Source organism: Sciurus carolinensis, chromosome 4, assembly GCF_902686445.1.
Source record: "Sciurus carolinensis chromosome 4, mSciCar1.2, whole genome shotgun sequence".
Classification (NCBI taxonomy): domain Eukaryota; kingdom Metazoa; phylum Chordata; class Mammalia; order Rodentia; family Sciuridae; genus Sciurus; species Sciurus carolinensis.
Window position 1 is genome coordinate 126,330,387 of NC_062216.1, and position 9,283 is coordinate 126,339,669.

Sequence of the window (9,283 nt, forward strand, 5' to 3'; positions counted from 1 at the left end):
TGGCACTCCAAAACACTTTACAGCATTTCAAGTTGAATTCAAGGTGATTGTACAAGATTCAAAGAAAAACATGCCAGAGCAGTTGGAAATATGGGAAGAGCACAGGCAAAACCATTATTTATATGTTCAAGTACTTAATACTTCATAAATAAATCCATTCAGTTTTAAACAGAACAGTAGCACAAACATTTTCATGTAAGATAAATGTAGTATGACTAGTTTCTAAAAATTCTTTTCTGCACTGTAGATACATATAGAACATAAACCCTCTTTTAAGCAATTCCTGAGTCCTCTTTTGTAATAAATTTCTCTTCTGGGGGAAATACATGAATGAAAACTAAAGTTACTTTGACTCCTATATTCTAAATCATTTTGTTTTTTGGTAACATGATTCTTACTTTAATTATTATTTAAATGGCTTTATTGAGGTGTAACTAACATCCAATAAGAAGCACATATTCAAAGTGTACATATTGGGGGCTGGGGTTATAGTTCAGTGGTAGAGTGTTTGCCTACCATATGCAAAACCCCAGGTGTTTAATCCCTAGCACTGCAAAGAAAAAAAAAAGTGTGCATGTTGATAATTTTGACATCTGTATATACACATGAAATCATTACCCTAATTATAGTAACAAAACTTCCACAATTCCAATGCTGTCTTTGAGCCCCTTAATCATCTGTCCCTCTCTCCACCCTCATCTCCAGGCAACCACTGATGTGCTTTGCATCCCTATAGCTTAGATTGCAGTTATATATAAATAGACTCCAGATATTTTTTTCTCTCTATCTTTTTTTTTTTTTTTTTTTTTTTTTACTATTTTCTGCCTAACTTCTTTTACTTATTTTGAGATTGAGATTCATCCATGTTGGTGTGTGTATATCTGTGGTTCACTCCTCTTTATTGCTGGGAAATACCATTATATGAGTATATCACAATTTCTTTATCCATCCATCTGTTGGTAGACTTTCGGGTTGTTTCCAGTTTGGAAATACTACAAATAGACTGCTATAAACACGTTCATATCCGTTGTCTTCGCAAGGACATATGTTTCTTGTTCTCTTAGGTAAATACCTAAGAATGGAATAGCAGGGTTATATAGTAGATGTAATTTTTAACATTTGAAGAAACCACTGATCTCTTCTCCACCATCAGTGTAGAAGAGTTTCAGTTGTCCTGTATCCTTACCAATATTTAGTATGCTCAGGTGTTTTAATGAACTATTCTAACACATAAATGGTATCTCATTATAGCATCTATTTGTCTTTTCCTTAGAGTGATGATACTGATCACTTTAGGTGTTTGTCATTTTGTAGCTTCCCTGGTGATATATCTGATCAAATAATCTTCACATTTTAAAGTCAGGATTTTTGTCTTATTACTTAGTTATGTAAGTTAATTACATATTCTGAATACAAGTTCTTTGTTAAACATGTTTCACAAATATTTCTCTTGTTTTAGACCTTGGTTAAACTGATAAAAATAATGATTTTCCCAAGGGGGAAATACTATCTTCTAAACCAATTTCAGATTTTGACATATCTTAAATATAAATAACTATATTGATCATAGAAAATCCTTGATATTTGTTGGTATTAATGCAAAATGTTTATTACTTTCTTTATGAAACACAGAGAGAGTTACTTGATTATTTGGGGGGTGTACAAGGGATTGAACTCAGGGTCACTTGACCACTGAACCATATCCCCAGTCCTTTTTTAGTATTTTATTTAGAAACAGGGTCTCACTGAGTTGCTTAGGGCCTTGCTGTTGCTGAGGCAGGTTTTGAACTTGAGATCCTCCTGCCTCCGCCTCCCCAGCCACTGCGATTCCACTGTGTACCACTGTGCCTGGCTACTTGAGTTCTTTAAAGGTCATATAGAACCGTTTTTATTTTCCAAAATGACATAAAGGCAGCAAAAACACATTTATGTGATCAGCAATTTCCTTCTGGAATATAAGGTTTTTACCTGATTAGTATTAGTAACGATGTACAGTATTGCATTAAATATCCACTACTGAAAGAATTTTGGTATCATTTCATTACATTTATTTTCATTAATTTACTATTTTTTCAGTCTCATTTTGTTGTAATTTTTTTTTCAATTCCTGATCCTGTGGGTTCATGATTTCTCTTACTCTTTTTTTTTTTTTTTGCGGTGCTGGGGATTGAACCCAGGGCCTTGTGCTTGTAAGGCAAGCACTCTACCAACTGAGCTATATCCCCAACCCTTCTCTTACTCTTTAACACCTTTTTTCAAAAATCAAAACCTGCACTTGACAGTAAGCAAATACCATTTTAAGCAATAGAATAAGGCCTCATCAGCACTTCTGTATTTTAAAGTGAATTGCAGCATTTGTGGAATTCTAACACTTTCTTCTGCATCCTTATGCCAAAACTGATAACAAGTTTTACATGTATAAAATTATATTTTCAGTTGGAAATCCTGGAGAATGCTCTTATCAATTGATATTAGAAAATACTGTGAATTTTACATGATGGTTAATACTATCATAAAAGTCAAAGGTAAGAATAAAATGGTAGCTATTCCAAAAGAAGCATATCAGTGACATAAATAATCTTTGTAATTTTCGCTAATATGCAGCAAATGTATTTCCAACTCTAAAAGAATAATTCCTTCACAGAATACCAATTAAGCTTGATTTAGAGTGCCACTAAAAATTAACCAAGAGCTTCTGGCAGTTGTTTAGAAAAGAGTAGATCACAGGAAGAACTCTAGCTGTTGGGTTGTTTCCCATCAGTAGGAAATAAATTTCCTTGAGATTGGTCTTCTACCTAAGTTGAATTCGGCATTGGCAAATGGTCCATAATAGGAAGCAGTTTGCATCTGTTTTCGTGTGAAGCTGTCTACAGTGAAACACAAGTCAGAACTGCCCTTTTCCTCCCCTATTAACCTATCAGCTTTGACATTTAACAAAGACTTAATTACATTTCAGGAATCAATAACTGGTTGAATAGATAGAGCCCTATTTTAGTTATTGACTTTAATTCAATTAAAAAAAAACATAAGAATTGAGCAGTCCACATTTACTGGACTGAGGCTGTTTTTTAAATGAATGCTGAACTTATTTTTTACCAAGACTCTAAAAATATCAATAGAACAAGGTTTTCCAAATTATGTTTCATGTTACTTTCATCCTTTGAGAAGGTAATAGGTACAACTTTAAACTTTATGCTCAAATGTGTTAAGCAACTGTGCACTTATCTTTGGAATTCACAATTATATGTTAGTGTATTAAATGTTCTGAAACATTTTTCATTAAGAAAACTGTTCTAGGTTGGGCACCATGGTGCACACCTGTAATCCCAGCTGCTTGGGAGGCTGAGGCAGGAGGATCACAAGTTTGAGGCCGGCCTCAGCAACTTGGAAAGTTTTTGTTTTTTCTATTTTTTGACAGAGTTGAGAATTGAACCCAGGGCCTTTTGCATGCTGAGGGCAAGGGTTTTATCACCAAGCTATACCCAAACCCAAAGTGTCTGTTTCTATTAACATTTTATGGAACTTGTTCACTACAGTTAGCAGATTGAGAATTGCTGCAGCAGAGCCTCCTTGTAATAAGAGGGGAGAAGGATGGAACGTCATAGAAAGCCCTTGACTGTTTTTTTCCCCACTAAAAGCTTGGACTTTTTTCTTCATCTCCTGCCATATTAGAACTGCTTTATGGAAAATTTAGAGGGTTTTGATTCCATTTAATTTCTTTTTACACTCATAGTCTCTTGCAAAGGTACTAATGAACAGTCAAATGCCTGTTTATTTCTATAAATATAGTTCTATTTTTCCTCTTAAAATCATCCGGGGTCCCAAACATCAACATATATTGTATGTGCATGTACAAGGACCATAACAAGATTGCACACGTCAGATGTGTGCATACTCAGGGTTTACTTGTTGAGAACTGATAGAGTGGAGATGGAAGTGATTTAGTTTGGGAAAATAACCCAAACTCAGTATTATTCCTCTCAAATCACTCTGGTCTGCACAGGCTAACAGAAAGAACCACAAAACAGATGAAGAAAACTTCATTCTTTGTCATACCGCTTCACACCTTGCATTTTCCCTGTACAAGTGTCCCTGTCATTCTAAACTGCCCCTCTTTCTCACCCTTCCACACATTTTTTTTTTTTTTGTGGTGCTGGGGATACATTCTTTTCATACATGTATAAAATGAGACATTTCTTATGATCTTAGAAGCCTCAGCATTGAAAATATTACACGTAAGTTATCCTCCTATTTTTAAAAAGACCCTCTAAGGGAAGCCAGATGCCCTCCAGTCTATATGATTACCATGGGGAGAGAAAATTCTAAGAGAAAGAAATGTGGTGATTATTAATTGACAGAGCACGTTGGGTGTTTCCTCCCCTACTCAATTCAAAAAGAAACAAGAAACAAGAAACAAAAAACAAATACTTGGAGGAAATGAGAATCTCTGTGAGATAGGAAGAGCCAAAGAGCTTTGTGGTCTGCCAATGATGTCACTGAGGATGAAGGAAATGATTTGACAGGGTGTTTATTTGAAAGCAGAGAGTAGAAAAACAAAGTGACAAAATCTTGACCGTTGGTACCCCAACAGCTTTGGATTATCCATTATTCATGGTTAGCCATCCTCTGATCTGAACCCACTTGAGGTAAGGAGAAATATGTAGAGAAGTGGCAGGTCCAGAGGGAGGATGCATGGGTTTTAGTGGTGACAGGGACAAGTGTTCTGAAGAAATTAGGTTGAACCCCTTGAGGTATCCTTGCTAGGAGTGCTGTTGCCACTTGGAGGTCTATGGAGTGCTCAGAGCTACTTTGGGAGGGAAATGTGCAGTGGAGTGGCCCCTTGAGAGACACCTCACAGAAACTCACAACTGTGGCCCTCACAAGAGTCAGCGTTTGGGTGTCTGCTAAAGCGGGGACATTAACAGTAAGGACAGAGTTATAACAATTAAGCATAGGAAATCTGCCTCTTTCCTCTACTCTTTTGTCATCTCTCTCTACCCTAGAGGATCTAGAAGCAGATAGGCATATCTGGAGGGCTATTGGACTAAACTAGTACCTTAAGTCTATTTTCTGTTGATATGATAGAAACCACGACTAGTAACTTATAAACAATGGAAGTTTATTTGGCTTATGGAGGCTGGGATGTCTAAAAGCATGGTACTGGCATCTGGCGAGGGCCTTTGTGTAACTTCATGGCATGGCGACATTGCAAGCAATCTCGAGCTGGATGAACTTATCCTTCAAATTAGGCACCCACTCCCACAAAAGCCCCCATGATTGGGTTTATTAGGCAGAGCATTAAAGGTCCCACTTCTTAATACCATCATAAAAGTAATTTAAAGTTCAGTAAGTGCTTTGGAGGGGACATTAGAGCCATAGTAATTGTACTGAACTTGTAACACTTTGAAAGGTCTGAAAATCTATGGGTCTGCCCAAGATGTCCTTAAGGGTCATGGAAAGTATTTTACAGGTATATTTGGAAAACAAAACAGCAAAGAAACATTTTGTGCTGGTACCCTGAAAACTTCAGATTATTCAACAAACCAATTAAATGATCTTTCCATTGCTCGCCCTTTATTGACATTTATCTTTTAATGTGCAATTTAGTTCTACCATATTTAAATATTTTAAAGATAATTTTAAGATCTACTCTTCATTTCAAATACAGAATGTAAAGCTACCTTGATTCTATATTCATGTTGAGCCTTTTTTGCCTAAAATATAAGAATTTTGATATGAAATTTAATATTTGATCAACATGAATGTTCAAGGTTAGGGAACATGTTTGTTCATCTTTGTGTCCCCTTTATCTAGTACAGTGCATAGCAGTGTAGGCATTCAATATATGTTTGCGCACTAAGCTAAACTAAGGTAATATTGGAGAACTTCCCAAAAGTTGAAGGACACTGTTTTTCTTGCTCTCTTATATTCCTCATCCGAACCTTCTATTTTGACCATTGACTAGAAAATGGTAGAAAAAAAAAAAAAAAAGAAAAAGAAAACTCTGAGGTTGGCTTTACCTAGATTTATTTCCTTTTGTATGTAATATTAATTTAGCATAAATGAATCCTTAAAAGAAAGCAATTCTCTGCGGTTTAGTAACAAGTTATGTTCACTGAAATAAAAATCAGATTTCTATAAAATAAAATTAAATGCCACTAAGTGCCTATTAAAATTTTGGTACTGACTGTCTACTTGAAAGTAGCAGAGGTTTAAAGATGGAAACTGCTCTTTAGGAATTTACATATAAACATTGTAATTTGTTTAAGACCCTAGAAGCAGGAGGGGAAAGGCAATCCAGATGGGGAGAAACATTCCAGTAGAATCATTTAGGGAATGGGCTCTGAAGCAATACTGCCTGAGTTTCAACCCTGACTCCATCTTGTCAGTGGCCTTTTTTTCCTCTTATACTTAAGGTATAGAGAACATCTATAGTGCTGTTCTGAGGATCTAATGAGTTAATAAAATACCTAGTCCATAAATATGTTCTTATTGTAATTACAAGTGATCATCTATTTAGCATGGCTAGACATCATTTTCCAACTTTATAATGGTGTAAAAGCAGTATGTAGGGCTGGGGTTGTGGTTCCGTGGTAGACCACTTGCCTAGCAGTGTGAGGCACTGAGCTCCATTCTCAGCACCTCATTAAAAAATAAACAGAATAAAGTTTAAAAAAAGAATAAAAAGAATTTTTAAAAAGCAGTATGTAATTCAGTAGAGACCGTATTTTGAATTTTGATCTTTTCTCAGACTAGCGACTCATGATACAGGTGAGCCACAGCTTCCTGTCAGCCACACCATCACAAAGATAAACAACTGATACTTCATGGTGTAGTGTTAGTAAGTTATGATGTTCAGTAGGTTTGATGTAGAAAATGCATTTTCAACTTAAGATGTGTTTATTGGGGATGTATCTTCATTATAAATTGAAAAACAGCTGTATTACTATTATTATATACAAAGACTTGGAGCTGGGTCTTTGAAAGACTCAAAACAGAGGGAACAATTCCTATATTAGAACAGTGACAAGTTAGAAACAAAAGGTTAAGGACAGATGAAGTAGGCCACTGAATTCCCAAATATTGGGATTTTATTTTGTTACTAGAGAGCCACTAAGTGTTTTAAATAGTTTAAATAGCACCATTTAAATAATGCTTGAATAATTTTGGCTGTGTAGAATGATTTGGGGATAGGGAAAAATAAAAGACTGAAAAAATAGAATAATATTAATAACGAACTTTTATTAGATGCTTTCTCAGACCTTTGTAAGATATTTGCAAGAAACACTAATTTTAAATATTATTATTATGCTGAACGTAATGTGATAAATACAGTTATATGGGGTATCTGATTTAACTCTTAAAACAACCCTATAATGTAATACTATGCTGAACTTCCATCTTACCCATGACAAAAACTGAGACTCAAATGAAAATGAATTGCCTGAGACAGAGCTAGTAAATGGTACTAAACATGATTTACATTTAAGCTGTCTGACTTCAAGTATTATAGTTCATTTGGAAACTGATAAACGAAAAGATTTACACACACAAAAAAAGACAAGACATGATTTTGTATCTTCCTGGAAACAGGCTAAAAGAAAGGATTATCAGATAACTGAGATTTCAAACCTTGAGATTCACGCAAGAAAAATGACCTCTGTGTGTGTGTTTGTGTGTGTGTGTGTGTTACTTAAACTATTGTGGGAAAGTTGTTCAGAGCAGAAGGAAATTAACTGCAGTTAAAGTGCTCAAGGACAGTTTGATGAGAAATGCCCTAATGGTGGCAGACTTAGGCAGAATGAAAGCAGGCATATGGCATTACTGGGGAGCAAAGAATATACATATGATATTAAAGTAAAAGAATAAACAGTGATAGACAATAGTAAATACGGAGAAATTCAGATACTTGCTGTGAGCCCAAATCACATTTTCATCTGTTTTATTAAACTGATATTATCTATGTCTCTGACTTATAAGATAGTAATATATTGGGAAATATAGGAAAGAATGGTAAAGATATGTCAGGTGGCTTTGGTTGAATTTGATGTATTTAGAAGTAAGAAAATATTTAAAGGTTTGTTCTTAATAGGACTATCAGAATGAGATTGAATTTTCCTTGTCTCTCACTGAACTCTTTCAGATAGGTGGGACAGGTAGCTCCAATTCCACTAAAATTTTTTAGGTGTTGACCCCTAGCTGGAAAAATTTGTGAAAACTCCCAAACAAAGAAACTTGGATAGTGAATAAATGCTTCGATATTTCATCTCTGACAGCTGTATGTATATGAAAGCACAATAAAACACACAGCTGTAGGATCATCAAATGAACAAAAATGAATGCAGAAGATAGTCTTTTACAATTCCAAGTAAAACAAATGGTCCCCCAATAAAATCGTCTGTAGCTGTACATTATTCTTACTAAGGTCCTGCGGCTCTATAGGGCAGGCTCTATGATTCATGAAAGCTGTGTGTCTAGCCAGAAGTCAGGAGGCTCTGCGGCCTTCAGAGGGATATGGAAAACCAACTGATCCGCAATGCGCTTGCCCAAACCGCAGCAGCCTAGCTCTGCAAACCTCGCTTATCCGGGGGAAAAAAAAAAAAAGTGTGTGGGAGGGGCGCGCGTTGAGGAAAACAAGAATCCAAGGCAGAAACCAAGAGCACGCTGATTGAAAGGTTGTATCCAGCACAGCGGCCTTGGCCGCCTGCAAATCCCAGCATCCCCGCCTCCCACAGGAGCCAATGAGGAAGATACAAGTTCCTACAGCCAATCACATCCCAAGTCAGTCTATCACCCGACTGAATTCTGGGACTTGTGGTTTTCACGTGGCAACACTGCATCATGGTGGTTAAGGCGAAAAGCCACGCGTCCGTATTGAAACGAAAGCTCCATTTTATAAGTCTTCTGTTGGCCTCCAGGTTGGCTCCCTATTATTATTACTCCCAGACCTTACACTCTTTAAGAATCATAAACGTTTTCTGTTAATATGATAGAGAAGAACAAATCCAAGCTACTTTCTGATCAAAATATACTTGTCCCACTAGTCTCCCGTCCTTTAACCGTCGCTCTAGAGTCTCGCGAGAACAGTCCCGTTGACTCGTTGTCATGCCTCCTGAAAGGCGGTTCACGCGAAGACTGACATTGGCTTCAGCCAACAGAATTGCCCTTTAACTAGCGCCTCCACAGCGTGTGGGGAGAGGCCTCATGAACTCTGACCTCAGCTTTCCGTAGCGTCCCGCGTCTGCCACCCCCGCCCCGAGGAGCGAAGGAGGCGGGTTTTGGC

The 9,283-nt window shown here is 36.6% G+C and overlaps 1 non-coding gene across 1 annotated transcript; it reads right to left on the minus strand.

Annotated features, from left to right (window-relative positions):
- Positions 1 to 2,152: 2,152 nt before the first annotated feature.
- On the minus strand, positions 2,153 to 2,226 carry Trnav-uac (transfer RNA valine (anticodon UAC)). The gene has a single exon. It is a non-coding gene; the product is annotated as a tRNA-Val (tRNA).
- Positions 2,227 to 9,283: the final 7,057 nt, after the last annotated feature.